Genomic DNA, 20,087 nt, shown 5'->3' on the forward strand with positions numbered 1-20,087 from the left:
GGCTTTCTTCGCGTATTTCTGTTTGAGTTGAATTTCAATCGAATAAGCACGGTTAATAAATAGTTTATGCTGATTTAACATGTTATAAAAAAGATGACCTGACGATTTACACGTAGATCGATTTGATTTACGAATAATAAAAATATATGAGAACCAGCTAAATTTTCGTGGCGTTGACAGTAAATTAAAAGTCAACGAGGATCAACATTTATCTGTCAAGAGATGACGGAATGTTTTCGGCGTGATTGATTGTGACAGTTTGGTGGTCACACCCGATTCGACAGCTTTTATATTTCGATACTTCAGTGGTTTGAGGCTTCGATTGAGTTGCGATTCATTTGACGTATTTCATAGGATATGTTAAACGATACAAATAATTTAGACAATATATAATGTTATTTTATAAACACGGTTTATTCAGTAGGGACTTGAATTGAAAGGTATAGCATTATGTACGGATTATAACTGTGTTCAATTGTTGGTCGTGGATTCGCTTCGATTCTCACGATAGCACGTCATCATAATGGGGTAATTTGAGCCGACGGTCTCTGTTATGGCGACTTTAAGTACATAGGTGCCCCATTCATGACATCTTTGCATTAATTCATTGTATTAACACTTATTTATTTATACGATGGTAAAATATGATATAATCTTATTAACAAAAAAAATGTAACCTTATTAAACTTCTAGGAGAAAGCACGACAATATATCTTGAATATTAGATAGCTATTAATTGTTAATTAGTAAATAATGGTTATTCCGTTTTTGAAAAGTAAGAAAGTGGTGGTGTAAATACGTACTGTCGTCAAGCATGATCATTTGACGAAAACGGAGAATAAATAAAGGAAAAACAAATAGAGCGAGAAATATTGAAAAGAAAAACACAAAATTGTTATAGAGGGAAGTAGAATATTCTAGTTGAAAGCCTGTTAAAGTATTTGTAACGAAATAGAGCACCTAAAAAATAATACAGAGGCAAGTGGAAGGAATAAATTACTATAGAGGGAAAGTAGAAGAAAATATTTGTTCATATTTGGGTAGTGATGTAAAATATGGAATTATTATGAAACGTAACGTCGAAAATTATAAAAGAAATGGGAGTAGGAGCATGAGGAACATAAGACATAGTTTGAAGGATGGCAGAGAAGGTAAACGAATGTGAAAGAAGAATTTTAATTAGACATTTAATTAGAAGCAAAAGGAAGTTGGGTGATTGGAACCTTTCTTGTTGAATTCTTGTTTCGTTTGAATATTTTTTTCCATTAAATAAATATTTTCGTAAGTCTGACGGAGCTAATTCAGGCGAATAAACTGGATGGAAGTAATTTGTTCTTTTTTCATCCTAAAAAATTGACTGTAAAGACAGATCTCATCGATTACTGATAAAAATACATAATTTGCTGTTTCTTTAAAATTATTATATTACATTAAATATAATCATGACATTTTCACTATGATCTTATGGTTATGGAATGTACAACTGTTCAATAAAAATCTAACTTAATTGTTAGAGTCGATGGCTTTGACATTTCTCTACACAAAACGGTTTCCAATTATTGTTCTTGAGTTATTCAGTGTGTGTATACAGAGACTAATGTTGCTCTAATATATCCCAATTGGCGGTTTTGGTTTCAACGATTTGGAGGTGGTGATTTTGTTACAATAACCAAGAACGGTCAAAAAATTTCGAAGGTAATCAATTATAATATTTATTGGACCAAAAACCCAGTTGAAAGTCTCAAGTAACCATCGCACAGCTTAGCAGTTGATCCATTGGACCTAGGGATACCGAAAAAACATCGATTTTTGACCGATATATCGATATTTTCGATATTTTTTCAAAAAAATCAATGATATTTCTTAAACATTATAAAAAACCATTTAATAAGTTTGTTTATAAACTGTTTAAATTGGTCCTTATTTTTTTTGTAAGGTTTTATTAAGAATATAGATATATTTTGCGAAAAAAAAACGATAGTTTTCTCGGTGACCGACACCTCTAATTAGGCCTATAAATTAGTTTTAAACGATTTTTTTATTTTAAGCTTTATTGGAAAATTTCCATACAATGTATTTTATCCAAAGTTTGTCCATCGGTAGAACCATTTCAAAGGATCGAGGCTACCCGCGAATCGGCCCCTTTTTTTGGTATCTTCATAAGCAGTAATGCGCTGACTCAAATGTTGGAAACGGTGGTTATCAGAAGAAGCAAGGTCGGGAGAATATAGCGGATGGGGTAGCACGGCAGCATTTTAATGGAAACATTAAGTTAAACAGTTCCAAGCTAGCGATCCCCATTGATCGTTTCATTAGGTTTTTGCAGTTCATAGTATTCCACACCAAGCCGATAGTGCCAAATACATGTCATGCGTTGCCAGATGATTCTATTTTTTTTGGCGTTGGATTATTGTAATGGATTAACTTTTTATCACCAGTAACAATACGATGCAAAAGACCTCTCCGATTTTGCCGTTAAAGCTTTTGGTTTAAATTCATACGGCACAAACAATTGGATCATCCCCATGTTCTCCAAGCTACTAAAAATAGTTTCTTCTCTCACGCTTCTTGCGTTTTACACGAATCATCATCGAGTAATGCCTCCGAATCCTCGTTTTCAAACTTTTTTGCCTGTCTAAAACGCTCTTTATCTTCGGCGTCAAAATCACCAATTTTAAAACTTCGAAACCAGTATCGACATGTTGAAATCGATGGAGCATGATCGCCATAAGCTTCACACAGCTCTCGATGACCTTCTTCCTGAAATAAGTAAAACTTCCCGCACCATCTGTTGTAAATCCTTTTAAAATAAACATGTAGACCTGAAATTCCTGGTTTAATATATAAGGATTTTTAATTATGGAGCCTTTAGGATGTAATAATCACTTAATGGTCCTTAATGCAGAGCCGGAATTTCTATCGTGTCGTCGACATACCGTCGCCATAGGACAACCGCAGACGCGCGCCATTCGTGGACATTCTTTGTTGATCGCTCCGGGTCCATCCACCCTCGTCTTCTCCATTCTCTCTCCCACTCTCCCGTGTTCCGCTCGCAAACCGAAGAAAGGACGTTAATTCCGGAATGCGTCGGGGCGGGGATCCGGGGGAGGTTGGAACGACGTAGGATCTCTTTAATTAGACACCCCACTGAAATGAAATATTTCCGACGAATCTTCATTTACGCTCTGCACACCCCCCTCCCCCATGTTCCCTCTGCTCAAATTATATTTCCCATCAGGAGAAAATGCGTGTCGGCGCTTTCGGATCGATTAATTAGAAGCCCAGTTGTTTAAGGGAGCGCTGTTTTCTCTCTCTGGGTTTTTTCCTCTCATTTCGAAGGGGAATAACAATAACTGCCATCGCGTTTTTCGCATGTTTTATTTCTTTGTTCGTGGACGGGGGAGTTTTTTTTATGGTGGATTAAATTTTGTCGTCAAAAATTCTCATTTGCAATTCGCTAAATTTAATTTCTTTTTGCTGGCCGTTTCTGCTCTTTGTTTTAGGACCTTGGATGTATTATGAATGGCGTTGGGAACTATCGACTGTTTCAGATGGTAGTTTCATTCATACTAGTTTCATGCGATTGATTTTTAATGATATGACTATGGCGTCCTAGCCGCGATTTTGAAAATAATGTGGCGAATTCATGCTTACATAGATTTATATGTAATATATATGATTGTATGTTTTGATTGAAAATAACGATATATTTTATGTTATTATAGCAGCATTTTGGAACTATTTTTCAAGTTTATTTATTAATGTAATAGGGTAAACAGAACAACATTTTGATTGATAAATAGTAAATCATAGTAAAATAATTTTGACTACATTTACGTTATTTTGTCAATTATTAGGTATTTTTGAGTGACTTTTTTGATTTTCTAAGTCTTTCGATGCTTGTTCAAGCCTTTTGAAAGTTAAAACTTCTTTTGTTGAAGTTTCAACGAATAATAATCTTAAAATATATCTGGTTAACGATAAATAAAATTATTATTGTATTTAAATGAAGGCTGGATGGTTATATAGTTGATAAAGATTGATTGAGAAAATAGGAGTAAAACTCAGGCTATACTGTTCCTTCGCCGGAAGGAGTTCCGTGCATATCGCCTTCAAATTGACAAAGTTTTTATCTCCTGATTCCAGAACGTGTTATACCTCGATCTTCAATTCGACTGCAGATTCCAGTGGTCAGCCCGAATCCAACACACTATCTGCAAAGGCAATGGCGTGTATAGCCTCCTATATCCACAACTCTGCAGAAAAAGTAAACTTCCAATCCCCCAGAAACCGACTCTGTATAAAATGCTGGTCCAATCAGTCTGCCTTTTTGGTGCACAGTACAAGTACGTCTCCGAGAGACAACTTGCACTACTCCAAGTGTTCCAATCCAAAGAATGTCGCGTGTTACTCAGCGTCCACCGTAATGTAATCTAGGGTTTCCGTCCCTAAAAGACAATTCTTGCAACGTGTCGCCGAGAGTTGTCATGCAGAGGATGACTTAGCGTCTGTTATTGCTGGTTTTTTTTTGTAACAATACCTTGTTCAGTTTGTTTGAAGTCGGTAGACATCTGCAGTAACATTTTCGTTCACCATATGCACAGCAAGATTTTATGACCATGAATATGCCACTTCTGTCTCGATGTAGATGGCTCTCCTGGACTAATCCATACCTTTTGCGCTTGAGATTGTCGTAATGAACTATTCGTCATCGCTAATGACAATACGCTACAAATAACTCTTTTTTTTTGCCTAGCAGGCAACCAAATCGCGACTCAAAATGTTATTTTCAGTCAATTAGTGTGATAGTAATTTTCCCTCCTGTTATATTTTCTCACCACTAATAAATGTCTGATTTACTGGATCTGGAAACACTTCATTCGTTAACCGCTAAAGCGTCCAATATTGTTTGCCATTGACATTAAACCAAAATTGACCTTGTTGAATGCCCTTCTTGGAGTAAGAATTTAAACTTTAAGACGTACGTTTCACTCTAGATCTACAATCAAAACGTTTTTTGCACCAATATACAAAATCTGTAACAACACTCGAAGAGGTTTGTTTCACTGTTGCTAATGTGGTACTCACACAACTTCCTAAACAATGATACGTTGATGTTTAATATGGTGCTGCATGAATTGATTCAACAACCTAGTATACATTATAATAATAATCTTAAACTATTTAGCTTTAAATTTCGTCGATATCTATCATAAAAATGCGAATAAAACCTGCAGATTTTATCAATTCAAGTACTTTGTAATTCTGAAGTGTGATCAGTTATCAATATAACTCATTTTGTAACAAGGCTATTAAGTAAAGTTCCATAAATTATGCTGAATCTATCAAATCAATTTTGCTCGATAATTCAGTAAGTTAGTATTTGTTTTTATCCAGTTTAAAATATATTTGAAATGTTTAAACCAAAATGTTATCAAAATTGTATCTCCGAACTTGTCGGAAACAATATTATCGAATACAGAAGCGGATTATTGATAGATAAAGTTTTTAAATAGAATGGTTGATAAACAGCAAGTTTCTGAAGTGCCTTAAGAGTAATGAGATTCGAAGGGTATATTTTCAATAAGTGCTTGTCCATGTTGAAATGGAATAAAACAAGTTGTGCGTGAGTTATTACGGAAATTATTTTTTTAATTTGATCTAAGGCTCACTATTGACGTTTCAGTGACTAAGATATGCCCGCCACGATTCTTAATTAATTCTCGCCACCTTAATTTTTCAGTTTCAGTTGTAACATTTAAAGTTTGTGTTATATGAAAAATATATTGAGTTCAAGTGGTCGTATCACTCTAAAAATTTAATCAACAGAATATTTATCGGTGTATTTTTTTGGTTCAATCAATTATTAGTAAATAAGTACAGGGATCCGTATCTGAATACGTGGGCCATTTAAGCGATACGTTTTCAGTATGGCATTGATTTTGCAACTTGTAGTTGAGTGTTACTGTTGAAACAACATATTTCCTGATTCCACTTAAGATTGTAATTTGAGTCCATAGTAATTTATATATTTTGGATATAATAATTTCTTTCCTTCATGTTTTTGATGTTACATTTAATGCTAATTTAATGTGGTTTGTTTTGCTACAATTTGCTGAATTCCTGCGTGTTGCTTCCTCGTTGCTGTTATTTAGTAACCTTTTCCCATGCTTGGCGAAGCTTGAATAACTGCGTAGATTTATTTGATTTCGAGGTCATCGTGCAGTTCTTTGTTGGTGATATCACTTGTGTAATTTTATGTTACGCTTTTGTTGCCAATATTCAGTACATTGTACATTGTATCGTTTCCAAATCCACGAAAAGAACTAAACCAAATGAATCTACAGTAGAGGTTAATCTGTCAAAGATACCATATTTTACTTTGAATTACCAATAATAAACAATATTTTTTAGTATTTTATACATTTAAAAAAAATTACGTGATATTAACATTTTAAGAGAAATGTGTCAACTCTATACACTCCATACTATTTATCTTGTTGGTATTTTGGAGAAAGTACTAGTTTGTTTAAGATTTATTGTTTATTACTGTTTCTTATCAACATTAACTGTATCCGATTGTGTGGTATTAACATGATCCTTGTTATCTGACGAGTTTATTGTCTTGTTTCGGTTATGAGACGGTTAAAAAACGGGGGAAGAATCGACGAACACTTTCGATAAGACGTTCGCCTGTGATGTATCAAGGCGCGAGAGATAAAAATAATTTATTCAAATATTATTCTCGTATTTATTTGCTCGGTAAACCCGGGCTGGTCTTATCTAAGCAAACAGCGATCGACTTATCTGCGTTTAGGTACAGTTTGCTTTTCTGTTTGGCGTTTGTAGATGCGGAACTCGCAGAATGAGGGCCATCGTCGATGGATTGTATGAGTTTCTTACTTCAAAGGCACTCAAATAATATTAATTTATTTTAGGTTTCGTCCGTGTATTTGTTTATTTGGAAGAAGTACCAGAAGAAAGTTTTTGTTTCTTACGTTTTCAGTATCAACGTTTTTTACAATAATGTGAAATAATTTTGATATTTTTTATAAAAATTGATCATTTGTGAAATATAAACTCCAAAAAAATTAAAATAAGGCTACTCTCAATTCTTAATTCCCAAATAATTAGACAAAAGGTAAACCTTAAAACCATAGGATAAAGATACTTAGAAGTCGATCTCTCATATATATGTTCTTTTATTCTTTAGTAAAGCACTGTTAGGGAGCCAAGGGCTGCTTAGCTTGATCTGTCCAAGACGGTTTACTTTTAATATTAGAAATCATCATCAATATCTTATAATATTTAATGAGATTTTGCATATGTGACCTTTGAATACTAAACCTATTGCAATCAAAAACATCAAAAAATCTTATCTAATCTGACAATCCAATCTGTTGATGTTTAACAAATGTGACATATTTTTTATTAGGACAATAATATAATTTTTAATGGGAATGTACTGAAATTTTTGTTCTGTATGTAAATCATGTCTTCATTCAATATTAATGATACATTTTCAATTTCTGCAACATTTAATATGAAAGTATATGTAAAATTCCGGTTTAAGTGCAAAGAATAAACGTTCCTGTACTCATAGAGATCATAAGAGATGTCCTTAAGTTTATTATTGTTTAGTTTTAAGAACCTTTTCTAGGCTAGAACAGGATCTTTTGGAAAATAACGCACATTATTTGACCCATCCTGGAACACAACACTTTTGTTTCGTTTTTACATTTTACTAACATTTAACAAAATTATTTTGATCGTATATCCTATAAAAAGACTTTATAACAACAAATGTCGTTAAAATTGTATACAAACACAATAAATACACAACTAAAAGCAATAAATCGTAGAACATGATCACGATTGCTTCCATTTAACTTCCATATCTATCTCTTTATTTCTGTAATCTAAACCACCTTTTTTTATTTGAAGAACACATGGCACATATTAGAACTAATGATTTACTATCAAGTATTTTTCATTAATGTTATCCTTTATGTCCAGATGTAAGATTTCAGACCTATATTTAGTCACTGGTGTCTTTAAATCTCATTTGGTGTTTTAAAATCTTGTCTTTATACGCTTATGTCTTTTTGGATGCCGTCATTTCTGATATATCATGAGGCACTAACAATACTGCGAAGAAACTTTATTTTGTAGGTTTGAATCATCTTAATATTGGTTTTCTTTGCGAAACCCTATGATTACGGCTTCAAAATTTGTTTATCTAGTAATAACTTGTTGTACATTGATAATTCGGATTGTTGTCCAAGCAACCACCATATTTTCTTGAGCCTCATATAAAGTTCTGCTCGTTCTTTCCTTATACATTTTTGTTTTGCAATATCATGTTGTGTTTTTAGGGAATAAAGGTTTTCAGAAAATTTAAGCGCGAGAACATCAAAATCATTTATTTTACATATTAGTTTTGAATTCTCAATAGTAAAAGTGGTGTGATTTAAAAAAAAACTAAAATGTGAGTCAAAGAAATCCGAAAGCTGGAAAACACATATTTTGGTAATATGGCTTCGAAAGTTATAGAAGCTCTACTGCTGTATTTCTGGTAATTCCATCAAAGATCGTCAGTATTGTTAGCGCATCGGTAGATCCAACACGTCACCTTGCTTATCCTCAAAATACAATTGTTAAAGTGAAATAAAAAAGGTTCAGAGACTACAGAAATCAAAACTTGTATTACTCTTCAATGAAAGTGAGAATAACATTGAGTTTCTAACAAGAACATTTCCTGGTCAGATCGGAAATTTATCGAACGATGTGTTAGTGATAATGAAGTAACAAAACGAGAAAATTTCATAAAATATCTTAACCGCCGCACCGCACGATTGAACCTGTAACAAATCGCACCATAATTAATCTAAAAATATCTCTTCCAATGATTTATTTGTTTAGATTACTTTCGACCGTCCGACCATTCAGCCTATTCTAAACAATTCAAATTCAAAATTCAATTCTAACTAGTCATAAATTCGCGTTCATTTTACGATCTGGAAACAACGTATACTTTTCGGCCCGAAGCGAAAAAAAGACCCGTTGGCTTTACCGCATTTCGAGATTTTATATGCCCATTAAATCGCTAGTTAATGGGTTCGCGTGATTAGCGGTGTCTGTTTGGCGATTCCCCGTCGTTATTCTGCCTTTTTTTCAATATTATTTTCGAGTTCATTTACATAAATATTTTTAATTGTGACAAATTGTGCGCGATTAAGAAATTATTTTAATTGATTTGTTCAGTATACTGTTAGGTTAGTTTATCATTCGTTTGGTTGTGTTGGCTTCTGTATCAGGCTACACGGAAGTCAATCAGAAGTCCTATATGATTAGCTCGTTCTGCGCATGCGCGTTTCGGTAATCTTCATCAGGTTCTGTTTATTCTTTGCAAATTTTATGGTTATATTTTAACTGACGAGTGTATATTTTCTGTACTGCCAAGGAATTTTGAATGCAACATAATTGTGATGGCTGTCTTAATCTCATCGTGAATACTGATTTCAAAAGTGGATGATTTAATTATCGATTGTAGTCGTACAATGTCACATGCACCATTGTTTAGTTTGAGTGGATTGTTATTGCTTCTTTTTAATTGGGTCGCCGTTTTTGTTAATGATTTTGAGGTTGTACCAATTTTGGATCACGGAATCTATTGTATTCAATGTCTGAATTGAAATCATAATTTCATTCGTCCAGTAATCTTATGCTTTCTGAGATCTTGGGATTGGTCACTGGTTAGACAGTGCCTCAAATAATATACTCTAAGTCTTGAGTCTCCACTTCTTCATTTTCGGACTTCCGTCATGAACTCTATGAAAATTAATTCGGTATCAACATTTACAATCAAATGTTATTTATTGATTTGAGATAAATATTGTTGTTAAAATTGGAGAGAGTTCAATTAATTATCCTTTTTATTTATACAGTATCACATACAGCGTTCAGATGTAAGTGGATTGTTTTTGTTTATCTGTGAGTGTTCTCATTTTATGGAGAGATACCTTTTGAGATTACTGTAAATATTTATTATATTTATGTTGGCATTTGAGGCTATGTTGAAATTTTATTCGTGGTAATATGTATGTTGCTAAAACAGGTACACTACAAGAACCTGTCTTAAATTTGCATATGGCCTCTGATATGTTCTTAACCAAGAAACTATTCAAATTTGTAGGAACCATCTGTTTTGTTCCAATGATCAAGATGACGATGTTCCCGCAAGTGTATATGGGGAATAATTGCGATCGAATGCCTATATTTTTTTGTCATTGCGTTCTTGGATGTTGTGAACTCATTGAAAGTGACGACTCCCGACATTTTGTGCTCCAACTGATATTAATTTATGGGACGAAGACAAGGAGACAAATGGTAATAAGAAGAGAATGTTCCCATCATATCCAGATATTTGAATACCTCCTCCTCGGAAAGCAGACTGAAACTGCAAATGTTTTTCTTCTAACTGAAAAATAATTGCTTTTTAGTGCTTAAAAAATTATTGTCAAATTAATTATAGTTATATATATTATGAATTAATTCACATTAACGATAGTTTGCTCTATTTTTATTTATTTTATTTTTGTATTATATTGTTTATTAAATTTTTATCTTTTATACTTTATCTTTTATTTTAGTCTTTAGTACTTCATGTTAAGAATAGTGCTTTGTAATGTACAAATGTTCTTTTTTAAAATAATGCCACTTGTCTTGGCACTGGAATATTTGGAATATTTAAAGAAAATCAAAATAATATGTTCTTGTTTTATGGCACTAAATTTAAGATGGTCTTAATAAGTTGGTTTAAGTCCTAATATAACATGGATCGCATAAAGGTGTTCCAAGAGCGCCACATTTACTACGTCTCCGAAGTTGTATAACACGTAGATTATTATCGACAATATCCCGGATATGTGTGAATGCCTGCCGATCGCTACAGGAATAATAGAAAGAATATTTTTCAGATCGTTGTCACCGTGACGTGAGTCGATTAATAACGAACCATAAGTTGATGTATGGTAATTTATGGATGTATTCTGTCTCATAATAAACCGCTAAACAGTTGTATCGAGAACGTTAATAATTCACCGGCCGAGTACCCGTAAACAGAGATAGCGACGGACTAAACAGAGACGGACGTACCTCCAAAATAAATAATTGTTTGGCATGTCCTACGCACGGCGGAGATAATATCTTGTTTGTCCGCGATACTAATTGACTCTTAACTGACGTTGAAGCGGGTTTATTTTTTTTTCGAGCGGTCGCTTCGCCTCAATCAATTTCGATGTCGATTAGAGACCGCTTTAAAATGTCTCGGGTGCTGGCGTCGAGGGGACCGGGTTCTCGTTGTTACCTGCGTGGGTACCGATTTTTGTTTGTAAAACAAGAATACGGTAGAATGTTGTTTTCACCGATCGCCAACGTCGGTTACTGGAAACAACTTGCTTAATACAGGGGATGTTGTGGGTGTTGTTCGACTCGTTATGATGACTTAAAATTCGGTATTTCTCTAACGGGAATCTTGAGTTTGGTCGTTAGATTCTGTGCTTTTTCCGTTAAAGATATTTTACTAAAACCATTAGACATAGAGAATATAAAATCAGAAGGTGCAAGGTCTGGGGAATACGGCGGGTGAGGAAGCGCTTCCCATTTTAATATTTGAGTGACCAATCACCATTGAATGTCCCTTGGTTTCAATTCATACGGTACCAAATATCCAAGCTGTTGGATCATTCCCATGTTCTTCACACGACTAGAAATGGTTTCTTGAAGTCTATTATTCCCATATTCCGTATCATCATTTGTTTGTCTATATTTTGGTACGTCCGATATCTATATGATAAAAATGTTAAGTGTAAATCGGTGTAAAACCTAACTGTTATTTGATATATATTTACATAAAATAACAGTTTTCCTATGAAATGTCGCACATGTCAGTGTTAATAAACTTGTTCTCTCGTCGTCCATATTGTAAACGTCGTAAACTGCCTTTGGTGCCCTATTATTTGGTTGTATTGTTAGTACTAGCGATTCACAGACTGACGATTTCAGCTCGACTCGACTTGGAAGTAATAAAGCATTCACTGTAACTCTAACTTATTAATCAACCATTTACACTGAAATGAACCAAGGTGATGATTTTTCTAGGTCATCAACTAAACTTCTTGAATGTGAATGATTCATACGATGCTCTCTAGCTGCATCGCAATTGCTGTTTTTGTTAAATAAAAAAAACACCTCCGTCAGATATTCTAACCTCAGATATACTATACTTATTAGATAGATAACAGAACATGAAACCCTATTCAAAATATATCAATTATCTCCACTCTTTTGAATCGATATTACACTTTTTTTGTGGTCTATTACCCGGGGAGATTTTATGGGATGAATTTAAATCGAAAACTGACATTTCACGATCATTCAGCATTTTGTTTAGTCACGATTGGCTTTATGAATCGGTTGTTTGTACGATATTCCCATCGATATTTTTTTTTGCGTAAATGGGATCAATTCTTTTTTCATTGTTTTGTTTACGTAGGTACTGTTTTCATTTGTTAATCTGTGTTTAAATTATAAACTTTTATTATAGCAAATGTTGTTAAGCTCCATCCGTTTTCAATTGCATGTTTATCTTAATAACAATAGCCTTCTTCAGAAGGACAGTGGTTATGATACCGTTGTACTTTCTATTTATTATATTTTATGACTTATAAAATAATATCTGTTATAGCTATAATTATTTATCATAAAAATTTCAAAATGTTTAAAAGAATCACAGATTTAAACGTGTGTTTGTGTATATATTTTTGTTACTGTGTTATTTTTTTGCTCTTTGTTAATTAACATAAATTCGATCTTATATATATCAAACATCTCAAACATTTTTAATGTTTTTTTTTTAATGTGGGTTATAACCTATATATAAATCAGGAATTAAATTTAGAAATATGTTTGTGAGGTATTGAAAATCGCCTACGCAAAAAACATTATATGGCTATAAATCATTGGAGATTCATTTAATCGGATATATTACCATATAATCGGTATAAGTAAGGGCAATTTATTTTAATATGAATGTGGTTAGACGCCTTTGATCTGTAGAAAGACTAATCACTTTCAAATACGTTGGATATCCATAAAATTATTTGCGTTTTCATGTTTCATCTTGCCGTCGATACCTAGCCGAGTTATCTTTGGTAAATAAAGTTGAGTTATTTGTTAAATTGTGTTACACCAACGGTATTTGTTTGGTTGAAATGTGTTTTTTTAATATAATCGACGAGTGGTTTTGGTTATAAATAGCTGTAAAATAATTTTAAACAGTATTTATTTTATTTTGGCTTTATGATTTACAGAAACCATTTTCTTTGATTTTAGGCCAAGTTGAGACTATCTTCTGACAAACCAATACAATTGCTTGATTCTGAATCTGATCTACTCTGTTTTTTGTATAATATGATGCTTTATTATTTTATACATTGATGGAGGAAATTCATTGAAATTAGTATTTTTATATATGTTAGTAATAATTAACAAAGATTTAGTACGTTAATGTGATTAATTTCAGTCATTCACTAATGAGTTTGCGATTATGTTCATAATACTGTGTACATATGTATGTACATTCTCGAACAGGTCATGTCTTAAATGTGCTATAAATGGTCGCATTTGGATATCATCCAAACACATTTATTGTGAATTATACTGGAAAAATATTCATGTTGGATTCTCTTAAATATTTACAGGGGCAAAAGATTCTCTTAAATATGTTTTACTTTTTAGCAATCACAGACTCATATTTTGGGTCTTGGTTGAGAGCAATTCTCCCATTCCCATCAGCTTTCCTATCATTCGTTTTATTTGTTGAAAGGTTAAACTAGACTATTTTGTAATTATTTTATCCGTCAATACGCTTTTTCCGAAGTTTTGTTTTTTTCCTTCAGTTTGGAGGCAGTTCTTTTCTCTACATGGTTAATATTTTAATTTGACAAACTAATTGTACAAAGATATCGTGAAACATATGAAAAGTTGTTCCAGTTCAAGCGTTTTGGCTGCCCGATTTATTACTTTATGTTATGTCTTTCCTCTTGTCGACTTTCGCAATATGAAAGAATCATTTTTTTTGACAGTTGTTAAGGATTTTTGTAAGAAAATCCAGATCGGAATTATTGACAAATTACGTAGAGGGCATCTGGTAAAGGCCGGCGCCTTTACTGAAAATCATTAGTTTCTTAGTCTTTCGAAGACTATCTTGATGACGTATGTTGTATGTTGACTTTGTATTACCTTGCATATTGTCAGGATAGTGATCATCATTATAATGTTTTATTGAATGTTTGTATTTTATTTACTAAGAAATAAAAGTATTTCTTTTCGTACAAATCAGAAGTGCAAGTGAATAGCACTATACGTTGAATTGTGAAAGTAGAAGTTCAAGAAAGGTAATGCTGATAGTGTTAGTCAATAATTGGCGATTATGGAAGTGAATTTACCGCAAAGACTTTACGAAATTATGGCGAATACAGTGAATTTGGCAAGCAGTGAAACCAGATTTATTGAATAATGTTTGTGTTCGACGATCTAATGGACAAAATGGACGATATAACGAGAAAATAGTGAATATTTTGTACTGAGAGGATAGATGATTTGGATGAAAGAACGTTGTTAAACTGATTTATTAATACGTTGAATCAAATAAAGTTTTTCTTACATTCTTTTCTTTTAAAGAAGGTATCAGTCATCATCACCAGTCGGGAAGTTTAGGTAGTTGTCATATTTTTCTAGTTATGCGAGGGCATGCATTTCTACCTTAATGCCTTCGTAAATTAATTTAGTTTTGTCGTTCTTTTATTTCTTTGTTCGTTAAAACATCCGTTTTAAAATCTGTTCAACAATTGTTACGTTTGATGTTAATATTATTTTAATTTCATTTTGAACTTTGAACTTTATTAAGTTTTTCCCAAGTTGCAGGTCGGTTCCTGACTCTCTATTCTCTCCCCGTCCCGCTCTCTCTCATTTCCTGGAAGTGTTGTTTCCAAGTATTGCTTGAAAATACTGGCGAACAAGGCACGGTTCCCGTCCCCTTCCTCGGAAGGGCGTCAAAATAAACCTTTTTATTTCCTTCGTTCGTTTCTCCCGGCTATGACGAGGCCGCAAAAGGCCTCCGCGTTTCTTTGCCACGTCTGCATTCTTGTAGCCGCCCGTCCTTGTCGCACCCGCGTCCTCGTGCCGTAACCGGCTCTTGCTCTGCGGGCATGCTCTTGTCTACTACCCGTCCAGAAAACGTCGGTTCTTCGGCCGCGTCACTTCTTTGTACGCCAGAGAGTGTATGTATGAGTGAACGTGTGTGTGTGTGTGAAAAATCGATGGGGTAGCGGCACGGAGGGAGCGGACACGGAATATTCGCCGATCTGGGGAGGTCCGTTGAATCGCAGTCGGGGGATCAAAGGCGTTGTTTGATAGGGACTATAATTTGTTATACTGTTGCGTTGCTTTACCCTAATTCTCTAGTTTACTCTAAAGACAGGCTCATATATACTGGACTCAGTATATATATATATATATATATATATTTCAGCTCTTAATATATATATATATATATTCTATAAATTCAGTATATAATACTGGATGTTCTTTAAGCGGAACCTATAAGGAAAAATAGATTGGTCGCTTGAACGGCGTGACAAAACTTTAGCACATATAGGTAACCAAATAAAGGATTCGTCAATTTTTATTTCAGTAGTCGTTACATCTTTTTTTCTCTGTTTTTTTTTCAATATTTTTTCAACTTCAATCAGTTTTCGGTATAGTTTCATAGAGGTATTTAATATAATCTTGTTCTAACCACTCATCATGGATATCATTTTGTAGTTGTTCGACATTGCTATTTCATTATTTACTATTTGAGTACACAGTAGGTGCTGCCTTACCCTAACAATTTTCAATAATATTCAATCGAAGGAAACGAAAATCAAAATTTGATTATTGTGTTCTGTAAAATAATTTAAACAGCAGCATTGTCTTATATTCCATATTTAGCAAGCTCTTCTTAGAATAATTTAATATACCTCATACTATTAATTTTGCCATAAATGAATTTTATTTCTGTCCTTCTTTCAAAACCTATACCAGCCCAATACATGACATCTCCTCCTTCCAAATGTCTGAAGTGTCTATCTCCAAATGGTGTAAGATAAAAATTTAATTATATATTTATTATTATATATTAATTTAATTATTATTAATTATATCGTAAAATTATTATACAAATTATTTGCTATTCAAAATAAAAGGCGCATTCTTTGGTAGATCAAGCTAAACTGAACTTTGATTGAGGAGGTCCCTATAAATTAAAATTGATGTCAAAATTTATAAAAAATCCCACCAGTTCTATTCTCCAAACATTGCTCCTTCCCTCTACTGGTTTTAGTCGATTAGAACACAAACGGTGAATAATCTACTGTATTAGAATTAGAGCTGGCAACGGGTCGGCTAGATCCAATGAAAATCGAGCCTGTTTATATATTTTGTGTCACCGATCTAACGGCTATTCATGGTTGCTTGATTTTGGTGTATTTCGTTTTATTGGAATAAACTTATTTGTAGGGCATATTACCCAAAAATTTTATCCTTCCTCCGTATACGCTTTAACCTTGCCAAATTTCAAGCCCATCGGTGCTCTCGTTTTCATCAAAAAGGGAGGCAAAAGCCGATTAATGTATAGATTATACGAAAGAATTGAATAGCGTTTTCCGACGTAGTAAAATCTTTTTTTTTAACTTGACTAGTACGAGTACGAAAATGTAAAAACGACTTTTCATTATGTTGATTAAAACTAACCGAGCTACTTGGAACAATTTCAATTAGCCCTAGCTCCGGTTCCCCATTAGCCGTCGCTTATTTTCCGAAACTGCATAATGGCCTAACGGCAACTTAATTGAATCTCGCCACGCGGCAGCAGCTCGCATCGAGTTCGATATCGCCCCAGCTCCTGAAACCCACCCCGCGTTCTTTCCGCCATTCATTCGCCACCCACCCTCATCGGCCTCCATCAGCTCGATTTCGCTCGTCGGCTTCTACCTCTCCTCCCCCTCCTCTTCCCAATCTCGTTCGTGCGGGCCACGTCTAAATCCAGCCGGTTCGCGATTATAACGCCCGCTATGGGATCCGAATTCCAGCGGATCGACGTAATCTAATCCGGTCCGTATCGGCATCGCGTAAAAGGACGCGCGGAACGAGTTTCGAACGTGGAGCACCTCGCCGTAATCAATTCGGATGTTGCCATTATGGCAAACTGTCTTGATACGCTGCCTTTGACTGATTGCTGAATGGTGTTTTTGATTTGCCTTCTTAATGGTTTCGGGCTGATTGGATTGCTACGTGGCTAAATGATAATGTCGGATCAGTTGGGATTTTACGTCTTCGGAAAAATGAAACCAATCAAAGGGTTCGTATATGTGGGAGTTGGACAAAATAATATTAATACATATAATGTTAATATGTTAGAATGGTGGGTACGTTAAGATTTATTCGAGTGATTGGCTCACAGCTACTTGAGGAAACGCGCAGAAAGAAAATCGTCGGGTTTTTTATTGGTCAAGCTTTCATCCTTGGGTGCTTGAATGAGCGCGGGACTTAGGTGTTTTCTCTTTTGGTGTTGGTAATTCCATAATTCTGTTAAAACCTTTTGTCTCCTGGGAAATGCCATACTATTTGCAAATACCAATTTAGATAGTTGTTATTACTATTTGTTCTGATACAGGATGGATGCTCACAGACAATATTTAATCATTAGTAAGGTGTTGCGCCAAATTAAACAAAGATAAATAAATAATTAAATAAAGAATAATAAATAGAAGATAACAATTGGAATAAATAGAATAGAATAAAATTAAAAACAGACTGGAATCCTCTGTGAATAAACTCACTGTTTGATGAATCTCAGATTAGAAAGCACAAAACACAGTAAAATCAACTGAACAAAAAGAATGGTAGTGACTCTGAGCATCGCGTCTTCATATATAAACTCTTATAAGTCCTAACGTCCCTTGGGCATATTTGGCAATAACGGTCTACCAAAAAGTATCAAGAATGTTGCCATTCATGGTAATTGTTGCTGTTGCCGGGTGTCGTGCAAAGGCAACAAATCCTATAATTAAAAAGTCACACTTCACACTATCATTGAACTTTTTTTAAGACCCATTATCTTGCGGGTGCTAAAGGTTGTTAAAAAATACAATAATAGGTACATTACAAAAAATATACAATAAAGGATATGAAAATTTACGACCCTAAAAAGTCCAAGAGGCTTTCTTTCATCTTTTTACACAAAAATTACCAATGTTTAAGAAAAAAATATCGAGAAAATAAACTTGCTTTTGCACACAATGAAGAAGTTGAGGAGTATGTACACAATTGGCTGACAACTCGTCCTCTAAACTTTGTATTAAGAAGGAATATTCAAACTTCCAAATCGGTGGCAAAAAAATGTTAAATGTTTACTTTGTGTATACCAGTAATCAACAAATTTATTTTAGAAAATTAGCGTTGATATTTGATTCCCCCTTGTATAACATATCATATTGATACTGTTACTGCTATCTTATGTCCTGGTCGGATTGACATTGTAGACAAATATATATGTCAATAAATATTAGTATCTCAAAACCCTATTAGTAGTGAAACGAGTGTTTGTGTTATTTGATATTTACAATACAACTCCATGGAGTTATATGTGCTTCGCTGACCTGGAGTACTTTTGCCTCGCTATGTTCCGTATATCGCAGAATATTCGGATACAGGTAATACCGTGTACGAAATTACAACACTTCATGCGGTTTAAATCGTAAGGCTAATTCGAACATATTGTTTACGTGTTAATATTTCGCTTTCAGAAATTTGAACTCTCATTTTACGTATCCGTTTTGCGAAATTAAAAATTCCAATGAGCGGTTTGTGTTTATTATGCATGGAAAACAAACACCACAAAACGTTGGAAATTCCTCGAAACAAACCACGGTACTTATCTTCGATAAATGTTTGAATACGGCTTGCAAGAGTGATATGAATTGTCGGAATTGTTTCGTATGTGTGTCAAATTCAACAATTATTCCAGGCATTTCGGTTAAATCGCCAAGATATTTAAAATATTTCTAGGGCAAGGTATTTTATTAAAACCTCGTTCTATAAAATTAATAATTATAATGATAAGCAGGCACATTTTTAACAATATATTTAATTAGATACATACAATTTTAATTATTAAATTTACAGAAAACAAGATATAATAAAAAGACGAATGCGGTGTAAATACACGAATATATATATATTCCCTAAGTAAGTATAAAATTATATTATATAATTTAAAAACTAACTTGAGCTAAAGTTATCAGAAACTTTGTACAAGTTCGTATGGTTTGGTTCATTTCAATCTTCTGATTTTTTGTTTGTTGCCTGGTGGCTGTACTGTTTCCACGTTGCTCTGATTTAGTAACCTTGTTTCACGCTTTAAGCCGAAATCTTGTGATTTGGTAACTTCGGATGGATAGATTTGGTAAATTTTTGATTAATTTAATTTCGGGGTCGTCCTGTAGATTTTGGTTTTTTTGCGTAACAATAACCATTGGTAATTAATTGAGGAACTTTGTTTTGAAATAATGATTAACACATTTCTCCTGTTGATAAAACATTGCTTAGAAGTCAATTAGTGTCTTTGTAAGGGTTAATAAACAGCCTGCACGAAGAAATTTCATTACGTCTGTATGTGAACATGGATCTACTACTACATATCAGGCCTAAAAATTAATTTTAAAGGATTTGTAACGGATGGAATTATTGTGCATTAATTTGTATCGGGTACATTCGTACCAGCTTCATATTGAAGCCTGACTTAAAGGTTTTTCAATGTATGTCGAAGTATGAATAAAAGTTAAGTATGTCTGAATACTGATTTCGATGTTTTAAAAGTGGTGATTTTGACACCGAAGACAAAGAGCGTTATTGTCAGCTGAAAAAAAATTGACGACGAGGATTTGATGATCAGTGGGGATTGCTGTCAACTACAACTGATG

General features: G+C 33.7%; 1 protein-coding gene across 8 annotated transcripts in view; it reads left to right on the forward strand.

Annotated features, from left to right (window-relative positions):
- Positions 1-20,087, forward strand: part of LOC143200829 (uncharacterized) — a 205,005-nt gene that overhangs the window by 888 nt on the left and 184,030 nt on the right. The gene's annotated exons all lie outside the window — the stretch shown is intronic.

Source organism: Rhynchophorus ferrugineus, unplaced genomic scaffold (assembly GCF_030347505.1).
Source record: "Rhynchophorus ferrugineus isolate W39M unplaced genomic scaffold, kcgeb_rfMv2 rfM8, whole genome shotgun sequence".
In the NCBI taxonomy this organism is placed as follows: Eukaryota; Metazoa; Arthropoda; class Insecta; order Coleoptera; family Curculionidae; genus Rhynchophorus; species Rhynchophorus ferrugineus.